The sequence below is a fragment of the Microcebus murinus genome, chromosome 12, assembly GCF_040939455.1.
Source record: "Microcebus murinus isolate Inina chromosome 12, M.murinus_Inina_mat1.0, whole genome shotgun sequence".
In the NCBI taxonomy this organism is placed as follows: domain Eukaryota; kingdom Metazoa; phylum Chordata; class Mammalia; order Primates; family Cheirogaleidae; genus Microcebus; species Microcebus murinus.
In genome coordinates, this window is record NC_134115.1 from 63,691,935 (window position 1) to 63,708,148 (window position 16,214).

At 43.1% G+C, this 16,214-nt stretch overlaps 1 protein-coding gene across 5 annotated transcripts in view; it reads left to right on the forward strand.

The window, feature by feature from the left end:
- The window catches only part of MSANTD3 (Myb/SANT DNA binding domain containing 3), a 35,307-nt gene that overhangs the window by 2,087 nt on the left and 17,006 nt on the right, over window positions 1-16,214 (forward strand). Inside the window, exon 2 of one of the 5 annotated variants that reach the window (XM_076008879.1) lies at window positions 4,471-4,542. The gene's annotated coding sequence lies outside the window, so the exon portion shown is untranslated. Of the gene's footprint in view, window positions 1-4,470; window positions 4,543-11,972; window positions 12,201-12,234; window positions 12,375-16,214 lie in introns of those variants that run through there. The other 4 variants (XM_012768986.3, XM_012768982.2, XM_020289369.2 and 1 more) reach the window with 4 other exon arrangements.

Sequence of the window (16,214 nt, forward strand, 5' to 3'; positions counted from 1 at the left end):
CAAACTGGGTATTATTTTTGGCAACTTGCAATTTTTTCTTAGCAATATGAATCAGAATTTTCGATGGTGGCATGTATGAAGTTCCCTGATTCCTTTAGCTCCTGCACAATACTCTTGTTTCATTATTCTAAGGCACACTTTCTTATTCACATTTCACGATCTCTCAAATTGGTATGCATCTTACAGTGGCTGTCAGCTAGGCAGCACTAGTGATGTAGCTGTCATTGCCTGCTGGGTATGCATCAAAACTTGCAGAATGGAGGTTAGCAGCCTGGAATATTGATGATTCTGAGTCCAAAAATTATTCAGAAGGGTCAGACCCTGAGGCTTTAGTTGTGCCTTAATCAATTTATTTTATGCATCTTTTTAATGTATGCACAAGGATGATATGAAATTTAAAATCTATGTCCTAAGTCTCAATTAGCTTTTTCAATAAGTATGAAATAAAAATTATAAATGGTAAGAAAGCTTTGTGTCATAGTTTAATTAGGAGTATTTTTCTTACTTAATGATACATAAAATAATGAAGTCTATAATTGATGATATCCTGGAGTCAGTGAAATATGGTGTTCTACACTGTGACTATTCCATAGCTTATTTAATCATTTCCCTTTTGATAAATGTTAAGTTTTTATTGTTTTATTTTTAAATGATGCTTCAGTAAACCCTTGTGCCTGCCCTTTTTTCCATTTTTGCAAGTAGTATTTCTCTAGATACTTAGGATTGCACATTTCAAATTCTAATAGCTACTGCCCTCCAAAAAGGGCCTATCAATTTACACTTGCATCAGAATGTAAGAAAATCCATTTTTCCAACCAGTTTTAAATTCTGGTGACTCTGATGTCTGAAAATAGTACCTCATTGTTTTGATTTTCTTGTCTTTTAATGTTGTTAAAGATGTTTTTATCACATAGATGTCAATATTTAAAAATAAACTTTTTATTTTTGAATAATTTCAGATTTACAGAAAAATTGTGAAGACAGTATAGAGTATTCCTATATACCCCAAACCCAGTTTCCCTATTGTTAACATCTTAGATTAGTGTGGCATCTTTGCCATAATTAATGAACCAATATAGTAGATATGTTATTAGCACTAAAGCCCATACTTTATCAGATTTCCTTGGTTGTTGCATAATGTCTTTTTTCTTTTGCATGGTCCAATCCTCAATAACACATTAATGTAGTCATCATGTCTTCTATGCTCCTCTTAGTTGTGAGCATTTCTCAGACTTTCCTTGTTTTTGATGACCTTGATGCTTTGAGGAAGTATTTTGTAGAATGTCCCTTAGTTGGCATTTGGCTGATGTTTTTCTTTTGATAAGACTAGGGTTTGGGTTTTGGGGAGGAAAACCACAGAGGTAAAGTGCCATTCTCATCACATCATGTCAAGGGTACAGACTATCGGCATGACTTATCACTAGTGCTATTAATCTTGGTCACCTGACTGAGGTAGTATTTGCTGGGTTTCTCCACTGTAAAGTTACTCTTTCCCCCCTCCCCTTCCATACTGCACCGTTTTAAAGGAAGTCACTACACAGCCCACACTTACTAAGTGCAGAGTTATGTTCCACCTACTTGTGGGTGGAATATCTTCATATTAATAGATGATGTGGAATTCTTCATGGGAGATTTGCCTATTCTTCTCTATTTATTTATTTATTCAGTCATTTGTATCAGTATGGACCATGGTTATTTATTTAATACTTTGGGTTATAATTCAATACTACTTTTTTTTATTTTGTTGCTCAAATTGTTCCAGCTTTGGCCATTGGAAGCACTTTCAATTGGCTCCTGCATCCCATCAGCACATCTCCATAGTTGTGTGTGTGTGTGTGTGTGTGTGTGTGTGTGTATTTTTAGCTTTTTTTTACTTTCTAGCACTACAAAATGCCTGAGGCTTATCTTGTATATTTCCTACACAGGTCCTAGAATCAACCATTTTTTCAAGGAATCCTGGTCCCTTTTATTGGAGAATGATACTAGAAACCAAGATCTGGGAGCTGTGTGTGTAGAAGTCAATTCTTATATAATCAAATTTATCATTCCTGTCCAGTATGGCTTTGCTTTTTGTATTTTACATAAGTACAGTATGTCCTCACTTAACATTTTCAATAGTGTCTTGGAAACTAAGACTTTAAACAAAAAAACTTATAAGGAAGCCAGCTATTTTTTTTCCTTAATGTTATAACAAAATAACATTGAAGGAAACAGCATTATTTGAGGACTCTGTTGTATATAGTTCCTTTTTTTTTTTTTTTTTTAAGAGAGAGGGTCTCATTTTCTTGTCCAAACCTGGAGTACAGTGGTACAATCATAACTCACTGTAATCTGGAACTCCTGGGCTCAAGCAATCCTCCTACCTCAGCCTCCCAAACAGCTGGAACTACAGGCACACTCTACTCCACCCAGCTAATTAAAAATATTTTTTTGTAGACACAGGGGTCTCACTATGTTGCCCAGGTTCATCTTGAACTCCTTGCCTCAAGTGATCCTCCTGCCTTGGCCTCCCAAAGTGCTGGGATTTCAGGCATGATTACTGCCCCCCAGCCTGTATTTTCTTTTCTGATAATACAGACAAGCTCTGTATTTTAATACTTATATAATTTTTTGCATGTAATTTAATTTAATTTACTTAATTAATTTTTTGAGACAGGATCTCACTCTATTGCCTGGCTAGAGTGAAGTGGCATCATGATAGCTCACTGCAACCTCAAACTCCTGGGCTCAAGCAATCCTCCTGCCTCAGCCTCCTGAGTAGCTGGGACTACAGGCATATGCCACCATGCCTGGCTAATTTTTCTATTTTTTGTAGAGACAAGATCTCTCTATGTTGCTCAGGGAAGTCTTGAACAACTAGCCTCAAGCGATCCTCCCACCTTGGCACATGCAATTTAAAAATCCACCTGGAATGTTTCTTTTTATATGATGCAGGGTAGGAATACTATTACAATAATCCTACATGTCTAAAAGTCTGTTCTGGGCTCTATTTTATTCTTTGGATTTAATTGTCTATTCTTGTATAGCAACATGCAGATTTAACTTCTATAAGTTTATAAAATACTATCTGGTAGGGCAAATGCCATCTTGATTTCATGGATCTGTGCTAGGGATTGTCGACTCTCCCAAGACCTATACACTGAAGAGTAAAATTCTACCAGTTAGGCAGCATTCCTATGTATTCTCCTCTTGATGTCTTCTTTTCCTGGAGTTCTGTTTTGGATTTCTTCTTTGATCTGACAGAATGTTCTTTTGACAAATTTTTCTCTATTCTTGACCATTTTCTCTTGCAGAGGAATTTTATTTTATTTATTTATTTATTTTTGAGACAGAGTCTTACTTCATTGCCCAGGCTAGAGTGAGTGCCGTGGCATTAGCTTAGCTAACAGCAACCTCAAACTCCTGGGCTTAAGCAATCCTCCTGCCTCAGCCTCCCAAGTAGCTGGGACTACAGGCATGCGCCACCATGCCTGGCTAATTTTTTTCTATATATATATTAGTTGGCCAATTAATTTCTTTCTATTTATAGTAGAGACGGGGTCTCTCTCTTGCTCAGGCTGGTTTCAAATTCTTGACTTCGAGCAATCCACCTGCCTCAGCCTCCCAGAGTGCTAGGATTATAGGCATGAGCCACCGCGCTCAGTCTAATTATTTCTATATTTTTGTTGGCCAATTAATTTCTTTATATTTTTAGTAGAGATGGGGTCTTGCTCTTGCTCAGGCTGGTTTTGAACTCCTGACCTTGAGCGATCCACCCACCTCCACCTCCCAGAGTGCTAAGATTACAGGCATGAGCCACCCTGCCCAGCTGCAGAAGAATTTTAGAATCGACTTGTTAAATTCCATGAAAAATACTTTGGGGATTTTGATCAGTATACCCTGGACCCTCCTTTCTTATCCTAACTCTGCAGCAGTGGTTCTCAAAGTGCAAAGGAATCACTTGGCGAGTTTGTTAGAGCAGCTTCCCTGGGGCCCAGCCTCAGAGGTTTTGGTTGGGGCAGGATCTGTGTGAAATTAATTTGCATTTCTAACAAGCTCAAGGTGCCCCTGCTGGCCCAGAATCACCCTTTGAGAACCACTGCTCTGTAGTACCCTTTTGCTTAGGGATCTTATCCCTTCCTCCTGGCTTTGAATACAGTCTAAGGATTACATGGACAATGTATGTAAAGTACTTGGAACAGTGTCTGGCATACAGGAGACACACAATAAATTGTAGCCATTCTTTTTTATTATCCAATCAGAAGGATTTTTATTACCAAAGGGTCTGGGAGTTAACACCTGCATCACTAAGTGCCTGAGGAGTGGTTGTGGACATTGTATGGGTGTGAGGAGATTGAAAAGTTAATTGGCTGAAGATGAAATTGTGGGCACCACACTTCTGTGTGACAGCCAAGAACTACCATCAAAAAATAAACACAGTCCTCAATATATGAAGACTCTAGCAAAGACAGACAAAAACCTTTCTATCAGATTAGACAAGAAATCTGAAACAGAAGTCCAGGAAAAGAAGACATCAAGAGGAGACACATAAGAATGCTGCCTGTGAGTAGAATTTTACTCTTTAGTGTATGGGTCCTGGGAGAATTGACAATGCTCAGCTCAGATCCATGAAATCATTAGAACTAATTGTAAGAATTAACTCCTTTTAGTCGTTGTTGTTTAGAGACAAGGTCTTGTTTTGTCATCCAGGCTGGAGTGCAGTGGTGTCATCATAGCTCACTATAGCCTTGAGCTCCTGGGCTCAAGCATTCCTCCTGCCTCAGCCTTCCAAGTAGTTAGGACTACAAGTGCACACCACTATGCCTGGCTAATTTGATTTTTTAATTTTTTATAGAGATAGGAGTGTCTCACTATGTAGTCCAGGCTGTTCTCAAACTCCTGGCTTCAAGTTATCATCCTACCTCAGCCTCCTAAAATGCTGGGATTTCAGGCATGAGCCTCTGCCCTGGCCAAGAATTAACTCCTAAGAACTGAGAAAGAATAATTGTGGTAGAGCATGGGGTTTATGGAGAGAAACAGGACTTTTTAATGCCAGGGATTTTGACCCTGCTATTTTTACCCTATTTTTTTTTTTTTTGACCCAAGGACATTTTGAATCTAAGTTTATGAACATAAAAATGTCAATCACTATTATACCATATTCACAAATTTTTGTTGAGAATATATTTTCTGGAGACAACTCTATTAATCTCATTTAATTCCTTGATCAGCTAGCACAGTTAAACAATTTCCAAATGTTTAGATTTTAATATTTCACTGAAAATAAATAAATATATATATAAAATAAAATTTCAGTGAAATTATAATTAATGGAAATAATAGGATAAATTCTTTTCTGTGAAAATTTTCTATTTTAAATTTATTGATTAGTGTTTCTGCCATGGTTAGTAATATTTATAGTCAGTATTTCCAGCAAGTCCTGTTTTCCCAAGTCAAAGTTAGCAGATCTAACATTTATCATGTGCAGTTTTAGCCATTGTCAATTTTATGTGATATGATTTCTACCAGAAATATTTATTATGAATTGGATAAAATACTGATAGTTTATATTTAATTCTTAATTTATGAGAACACTGTAAGCTAATCCTTTGAGATGCTCCAGAGGGATAACATTATCTTGTCATCATCTTCCATTGATCTGTTGCTTTTTTAGTTTCGTCTGTGATACTAAGTGCTCTTATTTTTGGTAGAGTTAAGAGCAATCGGTTGCATCAAAATGTCCTTGGGTGAGAATGTGCCTAGGATTAAAATGTTCACCAGCTTTAAAATCATGGAGTCAAAATGGCTTGGCAAAACCAAAGCAAACCAAAAATAAGCAAACCAAAACAGCATATGTCAATACAATGCTTCATCAGTCCTATGAAATACCACAGTTTTTGATACATTCTCCTATTGATGAACCTTTAAGTTGCTTCCAATGTTCCTCTCTCTCTCTGTCTTTCTGCCTCCTCCTGCCTTCCTTTATTTTCTACTATCCAAGCTGCAATGACCATGCCCCTTTGTAATCACAAGCAAGTATTTTTCTAGAAGAAGCACCAAGAGATGGAATCGCTGAGTTAGAAATTTGAGTGAAAGGACAAAGGTAGTAGCAACTAATGTTGAAACAGTCATTAGGGACCTAAACCAAACTCTTCATTTCTCAGACATTAACCCTCTACCCTAAGGTTTCACAGAACAGTTCTCTGAGTGGTAGAACAGGCCTAGCAATAATAGAACAGTTTCGAGCAGCTTTACGAAAACTAACACAGGCTTGTAGCATTGTGGCCGCAGTCTGTGCAGACTGCTGTTGCCTCTGAGTCTAGTGCTGAGCCCGAAGTCACTGTAGGTCAGCCAGATTGGCAGCTGGGAAGGAAGCTGAATATGGACAAGATCAAGGACAAATTGGAACCTGCGGAGACAAACTGTGGCCCACAAGGAACACTGGAACCCATGAGGACAAACTGGAACCTGCCTCTGTCTCTCGCCAACTCCAACCTTGATGCTCATACTTTCCTCATGGCACAGGCACAGAGAAGCCGCAGGAGCTGCCAGACCAGGCGCTGCCCCGTGGCAATAAGGTTAGCCAGGAGGCCGCTGACAAGATGTGTGGGCTACTCCACTGCCGGTTTCCCAGGAAGACCTTCAGAGTGTGAAAGACATGTCTCCTGCTTCCAAATCTCCACCTTCCAAATCTCACCCAAAATGTCTCATGGCCCAGACGAAACCAGAACTATACAGGGAATAGGATTCTGGGAAATATAGTTCCAGCTTAGCTAACTTGACACAGAGAACAAAGCTGCCATACCTGGTGTGAAGATTTTAAGATACGTATATGAATATTTTGCTATGGGGAAAGTCAGTTGCCCTTTTGTGAGGATATTCAAGTTTATAGAGAAGCCCACGTGGAGAGAACCCGACCCATCTCATCAACAGCCAGCCACAGCTGTGCAGCTGTGTGTGACAGCCATCTTGGAAGGGTGTTCTGCAATCTCAGCCAGACTTCAGATGACTCTTCCCTCAGCTGGCATCTTGACTGCAACACTAGCAGAGACCCTGAGGCAGAACTGCTTAGCTAAGCTGCTTCTTGACCTCCAGAAACTATAATAAATGTTTGTTGACTTAAGCCTCTACATTTTAGAGTAATTTGTTACATAGTAATAAGTAACGAATACGCCTAGGTACCAATTATTTAGAGTAATCAGATACTCCGAAAAGAAATAGTAACAATCTCCAGAGTCCATGTATTGAAGGTTTGCTTGGAATATGCTCACCAAAACCACTTTACCATCAAATTGCTGTGGCACCAGCCAGTTCAGTGGCCAGTATGTTACAAGTCCAGCCATTTTAAAATTGACAAAGTGGGCCTCAGGGAAAGGTGGAGTGTAGGCATTTGAAATCCATGAGTCCTGGAATTTTCCCGAAGCCTGGATTTCATTTTGGCTCTGTCCCCCCACCATCTCCTGGCCTGCCACTCTTCTAGGCTGCTTTTCAGCACAAGCTTTTGGTTTCTCCACAGTTCCACCTGTAGCCCCTTGTTCAACACTCCAAATTCCTCTTCCCTCATTTGCTCCTTGGATAGCAGGATTCTATAGATTCAGGCATTTTAGTTTCTCTCAATGCCCATGTCTTACAAAAGATATTTGGATCTATCTGGCAATCTGAAGAATGGTTTACTCTTCTCCAACTTAGGGAAAGGGATGTTGAGATAGAAGATCAGCTCTATGCACATACTGGTAAAATCATAGGAGGCATTGCTGCCATTCCCTGGAGCTTCCTAAAAGCTATCCTTCCCCCTGCTTGGCTGTTGTTTGATGTTGTTTTTAAAGAGAAATGTGGCAAGAGACAGATTGACTAGTAGTCAGGGATGGCCTAACAGGATAGGTGGAGGCCTAACAGCATAGATCAAGGACTATCCAGTCCTCCACTATGTGATGATAATAGTTAATATTTATATGGAAACTATCAAATTGATTTACAAATATAAACTCATTTAATCCTCTCAACGATTCTGAGGTATAGGTAGGTATTGTATAGTGACTAAGATTTTCCAGGAAAGTCTCAATTTCAAAAATCTTGTCCCATTATTGTCATTAGCTATCAAAATACTTCAGAAGTTCCAATATTTCAGCATCTAAGCTACATCTCCCAGATTGCCTTTACCATCAGAGAGTATATCCCAGATAATTTTAATACTATTTTTCCTAAATTTTGGCTCAGAAAGTATGGTCATATTAATAGAATGATTTCTGTGTATCTACCCACACATGCCAACTTCTGGCGAATACCCACACTTACAGCCCTGCTGTGCTGGGTGGCTATTTTTGTACTGGGCGATATCTCCCCTCCACCCCAGAACAGCTGATTGGATCAAAAGTGGACTTCTAATCCAAAAGCAGTCAATTCATAGGCTGCCAGCTTTTGTCCTGGCTTGAAATGATGGGCCAGGCCCATCATTTTTTGTCTGGGTAAATACGAACCAAGAGACAAAGAGCTTTCCTCATTAACCCTGGGCTGGGATGTCCATGATGACCAAGAGAAGGACAAGTAAGCAGAGGAAGCAGGCTGAGAGATAGGAGAGAATGGAGCACATATGCAAAGAGAAGTGTAACAAGACAAAGAAAGAGACTGAGGGACTAACAAAGTTGGAGAGGCAAAGACATAGAAAGACACATTGACCTCAAATGATAGAAAAATTGGTTCCCTAGGGAGTTTCAAGTTCCTGTGAGATCCTCCTGTCTTTCAGTTCACCTAAGATTCGATAAACATCCTTCTCCTACAGCAAGTTTGGATGAGTGTCTGTTCCAACAAAAGAGCCTGATGAAAGAGGTTCTAATACCCATACTTAGACTTTAGGGGAGACTGGATTGGCCAGTCAAAATCATAACAGACAGATAGATAAAGTAAACACTAATAGATTAATTTTCAAAGAGAAATGTACTTTTTCAGAAGTCTGGAGTATTCCGAGTTGAGTGCTCAGAGCATTTTCTGACCTTCAAGAAAACTTCATTGAAACCAACTACTATGTCAAACAAGACCACTTGGTGAGCCTGGATCCTAGCAAAAGGGAGACCATGTGTAGAGCTATTCTCAGCAAGCTATGGAGTGCAATGCAAGACTCATCTCCATCATGGGAATGGATCTCCTTGCACTTGGGGAAGGCACAAGCCACATGGATCCATTGTCTATGGTTTTCTTTTACTAGACTCTGTATAGACCCTGCCCTTTTTCTTTTAAACACTTTATTTCTAAAGATAAGTTATAATGGCTTTATTTATTTATTTATTTATTTTGAGACAGAGTCTCACTTTGTTGCCCAGGCTAGAGTGAGTGCTGTGGCATCAGCCTAGCTCTCAGCAACCTCAAACTCTTAGGCTCAAGCGATCCTACTGCCTCAGCCTTCCGAGTAGCTGGGACTATAGGCATGCGCCACCATGCCTGGCTGATTTTTTCTATATATATGTTAGTTGGCCAATTAATTTCTTTCTATTTATAGTAGAGATGGGGTCTTGTTCTTGCTCAGGCTGGTTTTGAACTCCTGACCTCGAGCAATCCACTTGCCTCAGCCTCCCAGAGTGCTAGGATTACAGGCGTGAGCCACCGTGCCCCACCTATAATGGCTTCATTATTGGTAATAAAATAACAGCTCACATTTATTGAGTATTTCTATGTATCTTGCCCTGTGCTAAGCCGTTTACATAAAACATTTCATTGAATTTTCATACCCCCTACTAAGTAGTTATTATTATTCCACTTTACAGATATGATTCAGATGAGTCAAAAAGTTTGTCCAAGGTAGCTGTAGTAAGTCAGGGAACAAGGAGAGAGCTGGCAAGGAAGCAACTACATTACAGGACTGAGTAGTTACCCTGCCATATTAGTTGTGAAGATAGTCCACTCTCTTAATTTGAAGAGGAGACACATGATTACATATGAGTTCTCCATGTCTCCTTAGCAGCATTTCTACATGTGGCTCATGTCATTATTTTAAATCAATAATAATAACACTGATCATTTACTGAAGTCAAGACTATAAGCTTTCATCTATCCAGCCAGGTAGGCATCATCACTCCCACCTTAGAGAATGAGAAAACTGAGATTCAGGAGGTTAATTTGGTTCACATAAATCTAGTACTTTTCCCATACTGTATCATTTATCAATCAAAGTTTCGATCTCAATTGCCCTAATTTTATACCCCAGTAGTTTTCTCTTAACCGTATCTTCATTTAAGAAGGAAATTTTTGTGGTCTTATAATGTGGCACTAAGTGGAAAACAAGTGGAAATGGTGTCCAGCCTAGGCTTCCAGTGGGGTATCATAGTTTGTTTCCCAATACACTGTAGCAGCTCCCTCAGCGGTTTCCAGGCTCTCTGGACAATTTCAAAGCCACTCAGACACCAGACAAATTATTGTTAAAGTAATGAATGAGGACCAGTATAGATCTTAGTCTAGGGTCTTTCTTTTTATTAGTGCTTCTGCCCCCAATTGCTTTAGGGGGCAGAATTGGGTGTTTCTTTGTATATAGTCAAAGACCTGGATCATACTTTATTTTAGGCTGTGGGTAGTAGGAGCTAGTAGGGCTGATGGGAGCCAGTTGGGCAGGCAGTGGTCTTAAAAATGTTCAAGTAATCAAAAAACAGAAACTAGCAAGTGTTGATAAGGTTATGGAGGACTTGGAACCCTCAAACATTGCTGGTGGGTATATAAAATGCTTCATTAAGCTGCTATGGAAAACTTTTTGACAGTTCCTCAAAAAGTTAAACATAGAATTATCACATGACCCAGCAATTCCACTCCTAGGTGCATATCTGAAAGAATTAGAAATAAGTACTTTCAGACCTATACATGAATAGATGTGTTCAGAGCAGCATGGTTACCATAGCCAATAGTGGAAATAACCCAAATACCATCAACGGTGAATGAATAAACAAATCGTGATATATACATACAATGGGATATGATTCAGCCATAAAAAGGAATTAAATACTGATCCTTGCTACCACATGGATGAACCTTGAAAACAGGCTATGGAAGTCAAAGCACCTAGACACAAAAGGCCACATATTATAAGATTCCATTTATAGGAAGTACCCAGATGAAGGTAGATCACAGAGACAAAATAGACCAGTGGTGCTGGGGTCTGGGGAAAGGAGGAACTGTGGGGATACTGCTTAATGAGTGCAGGATTTCCCTTCGGAGTGACGGAAGTTTCAGAACCAGATAGAGGTGTTGGTTGCTCAACATTATGAATGTGATAAATAACACTGAATTGTTTCTTTTAAACTGGTTTATTTTATATTATGTAAATTTCACCTCAATTAAAAAAAAAAAAGTTAAACAGACCTGCCTGCTCCTCTCTGGGCTTGGAATCTTTCCAGTAGATCCAGGGCAAAAGAAACACCCAGCCACCATGCTTGTGGAAGAGGCAAAAAAGGGTCCCTTGTCCTGACAGTTGTTTGATCTTCTGTGCATTCATTTGCACACGCACTAATTCCCACCGAGTTGGCGCCCAATGTCTGAGCCAGGCCGCGGGCTCTAGAGGGCACGGTCCCGGCCCTGGGGAAGCGCGCAACCTAGGGGAGGCACATTCCGCCAATTTAAAAAAAAAACAACACAAAAGTCTGTGATAAACTCAGCATAGGGGGTTTGGCTGTCCCAAATATCACAGAGTCCCAAAAGAAAAGGGCCTATTTCGGTCAGGGGGCTTGGACAGAAGTAACTCGAGGCCATGGCCGCCAAATCTCTTGTGACAAATGCATTCTTTTGTTGTTGTTGGTAGAAATAAAACACAGTTTTTCGGGCCGTTTCAGGAGCTCCTCGGCCGAGGCGGGAAGAGGGAACGAAATCAGCACAGGGATGCCAGCCGGGGGACGTCAGCTGCGGGGTCAGTGCGGACGGGCCGGTGGGCGGGGGGCACCCCGCGCCCCGCCCCAGGCCCCCGGGAGGCCGGCGGCCGCAGCTCGGGGGAGTGGGGACTGCGCGGGCCGCGCTCCCGCGCTCCTCCGCGCCGACCCACCGGCAGGCGGCGGGCGGTGGCTCTGGGGCTTTGTGGCCGCGGCGCGCGCGGCGGGGCCTGGCCGGCCGGGGGCGCGCCGCCGCCGCCCGGCGCTCCGGAGCCCGCGGCCCTTCCGGCCGCCCTGCCTGCGAGAGGAGCCGAGGCCGCCCGCGCCCGCGCCTCGCCGGCCCCTCCCCCGGTCGCCGCGGCAGCCGCGCCGCCGCTGCAGGTAGGAGGCTCCCGTGCGGGCGGGCCGCGGCGGGGCGGGGGCGCGGGAAGGGGCGCGGGCCGGGCGTGCGGGGGCGGCGGGCCGGCATGGCGGGCGTGCGGGCCGAGCCGCTGCGACCCTCGCTCTGCAGGCCGGGCGCCGGGCGGCCGCCCGCGCGCGCCGCGGTGGGACTCGGTGAGTGGGGCCGGCCTGCTGCGAACAAAACCCCAGGGCGCGGGCCTCGGGGAGACTCCGCGGCGCACCGAGGCGCGGGGCGGCTGGGCTCTGGACCCCCGGGCCGGGGGAGCCGCTTGGGAGGGATCCACACGACCCTCAGTGCCGCGGGCTTCCCATCTCGGAGTCCCCACTGTGTGCCAGGCTCTGTGCTCCGCGCTTTTCTGTACTTGTCTCTTAAGACCCCCATTGCCCGTCCAGGGGTGTAACGGGAGGGGTCCCCCACTTGGAGGATGAAGGCCGAGCATCTCATCCCTGCCCGACTGACCTTGGGAAGGCGCCTTTGCTCCACGCCTGGGCTGCTATAGTGTAAATAGGGGGATATTTGGGGCGGGAGGCGTGGAGTAGTACATCCGCAGGTACTGTTGTGAAAGATAATGTATGTAATGATAATAGCTAAATTTTAAGCACTTTGTATGTAGCAGGCCCTTGGTACTAAACAGTTGGCATGAATTATCATTAATTCATCACACTGGTGCTATGGGATAGCTACTGTAAATTGTATGAATAATCATCATTTAGGAGTAGACGATAGTGAAGAATTTAGTCTCCCTATTCTGATTCAGGAGATTGGGTGTTTCTTAGGTGTGATAACATTTAAGATTACAGATGTTCTTGCAGTACTAAGGTGAGTGGTTATATAGGATGCAGGGATATATTTGCCACACATTTAAAGCTGGATGTAGGATAATATCAGAGCCAGGGCGTGTGCAATTTCAGTGTGTCAGTAAAGACGTTTGTGCTTCCAAGAAAATTATTGAATGTTAATACAAAAACATAGTTCCTGAGTTAGGATTGAATACTATTGTGGGAGGCTGGGGCCAGAGGGACAGGGGTGGACTGCAGGGAGAAGAAGGATTCTGAAGCCCTGGAATAAGATGTAGAGGAAGGGACCCGGGTTCACACCCCACCCCAGCAGCATTCTGGACCAGAATTCCATCCTTCCCTTAGAGAGCAGACTGGGGCATGAGGGATCCTGGGAGGTCTCTTCTTACTCCAGGCCACACCAAAAGTATTCAGCTGAGTTAGGGCCTGGTAATTTGCCCTCCTAAAATGTCATTATCCCTTCTCATGATACCTGAAATTATTTCAATGTGTTTCAGAAGATGGGGATGCTGGCCAGCCATAAAGGTTGATATGATGCTTGAAGTACAAAGGCCTAACTGATGTAATGGAGGAGTGTGTTTTGAACACTGTTCACTTGGTTAGAGAACCAGTGGGTCCCAGGAGATTATTTTGGGTTTCAGTTTGGCATAGGGAGAACTGAAAGGCTTTGGACCCTGGAGAAGGAAGAGAAAGGTCGGGAAGGCCCAGGGACTACACCTAGGGGAAAACACAGTAGAAAGAGGAGCTGGGGACTTCACCCCACCATCTGTGGAGTGCCTAACAGACTGTTCAGTTCTCTGCGACCAAGGAGGCAGTCTTCTACAGATTTGTACTTAGGTGCTATGAAAGGCCAGGGGCTGGACTCAGGCACACCTTTATCCTGAGTAAGCAGGAAAGGCTTCTTGGAGAAGGGTGTTGTGTTGGGTTTTGTTTTGTTTTTAACTGGGTTGTGAAGCAGCAGGTATTCGGGTACATAGTAATGGTGACAATAGGGAACACAATGCATGGTGGAGAGGGCAGTTGCTTTGGAGAGATAGACAGTTTTGGGTTCCCATCTTAGCTCTGCCATTTCTTAGCTTTGTAATTTTTTTGTGAGTATAAAATGTTTTTTCACATACCTGGCAGGGAGCTGAACAAGTGCTAGTACCATTTTCCCTGTCCATGATAACACTCATTCAACAAATGTCTGCTGAGCACCAGTTGTGTGCTGAGTCATATGCTACATGCTGGGGATACAGAGATGAGTCAGAAATTATGTATTCCCTTGGGAATTTCCCAATCCAGTGAGGGAGAGGGACACAGAGCAAATTACCAAAAAATATGGGAAGTGCTACAGTACAGTCATATGCAGCTGGCAGCAAGCTCATAGAAGAGTAACCCATTCTGGATAGAGAACTTAGGGCCAATCTACCTCTAATAAGATGAGTATGAGACCTTATGACAGGTTTTGAATGCTCCATTACTTCCTAACTTTGATCTCTTTTGCCCTTGTCTTTGCCCTGACATTCTCTCTCTTAAAAAAAAAATTAGTTGCAGTGTATGTATCATTTGTAAGCTGCTTCAAACCCATTTTAGAAGGAAGCTGTTATAAATAAAATAAATATGATAGACTGGGCATTAGTTGAGGAAGGCTTCACAAAAATTACATGGGAGTTGGGCCTCGAAGGATGAAAATGGGCCCATAGGGAACTCTGGGGGAAAGGATTCCATCTAGAGGAGGCCCTGTGTACTTAGAGGCATGTGGACACAGCTGATCGGAGGCCATGGGGGTGAGTTTGGCTTGGTTAGGTTGAAAATTACATGGAGAGGATCGTAGGGTGGTGGGCATGTATGTGGATACAAGTGCTATAATCAGGACCAGACCCAGAAAGGCCCTGAGTGCCACGTGAGGAGATGGGACTTTATCACTTCTGCAGTGGGAGAGATGTGAGTGGCATGTGGTGTGATCACTGTGTTTCTGGATCCCTCCTGTGGTGGTGTGGAAGAGGGGCTGGAAGTTTGAGAATCTGCTTTAGAGATTAGGATCTGAACTCAAAGTAGGCAGTGAGAATGGAGAGAAGGCAGTGGATACTGAGGTAAAACGTATCATAGGTCTTGTTGACTAGTTGCATGTGATTGAAGAGTGTATTGTTGCTGCTGCCTTGGGAAGCCAAGTTGATGTGGCTTGACATCGAAATCAGGAGATTTGGAGGTGAGGGAATAATTAGTTAGTGGCTATGGAGAACTGGAGCCTTCTCAGGTGCCCATAGTGGACAGCTAGATAGATGCGGCCGGTAGACAACTGGAAATATGTTTGATGCTAAGGAGAGAGGCTGGGGCCTGGGAGAGAGGTTCTCTTGACACTCCCACTTTTTTTTTTTTTTTTTTTTTTTTTTTTTTTTAACAAACACTTACTACTAAGCATCTTACAGTGTGCTAAAGATACAAATAAAATGTAGTTCCAAGCCTCAGGAGCTCACCATCAGATAGGGGAGATCCTTGCGGACATGAATAGATCTCAGTGCAGAGTAATTCTCAAAGTGCTGCAGTAAGAGGTAAATACTTGGTACCCTTGCCCTAGAGCAGGTGTGAGAGCTGATGTTTGTAGCTGAAGTGTGGGAGTGGAGGAGAGTGTACTCAGTTGATGAGAAGCAGGCTGGAGTGGGAACAGCTACAGAAGGGGATCTTCTGTATTTCAAAAGTGCTTTCTGTGGAGGATACTTTAATAATGACACCAAGGGCATTGGTTTAGGATGGAGCTGTGGGGGAGGGGAAGGAAGGAGTCAGGACTTTTAAGAACCCTCATCTGGGCTTTCTGGAGAGAACCGTGAGGGTGGGAGAGTGGGGGTGGGGCAGCCCTTGCCTTAAACACAAGGCGGGCTCTGCACACAGGCACACTCAGGCACAGATGGTGAAAATAAACACTTCCAAGTTACATGGCCTCATGGAGTGGGTGGGGAGGGAACACATTAGAGGAAGCAAGTGTGGTGCTAGGTTTAAGACTGGAAAGCCTTCCACAAGGAAAGAAAGAAGGCAGAAAGCACACGGGGGAGTGGCTGTCCTGGGCAGACGGGTCTGAACATGTAATGTCTGAACATGTACTCTTACCTCTGCATAAAATGAAATCATGAAGGCATCATAGTCAGAGTAAGGCTTCTTAAAACATTGGCATCTCTCTCTCCTTTTGGACTGTAATGGAATTTATAAGCAGCAGCT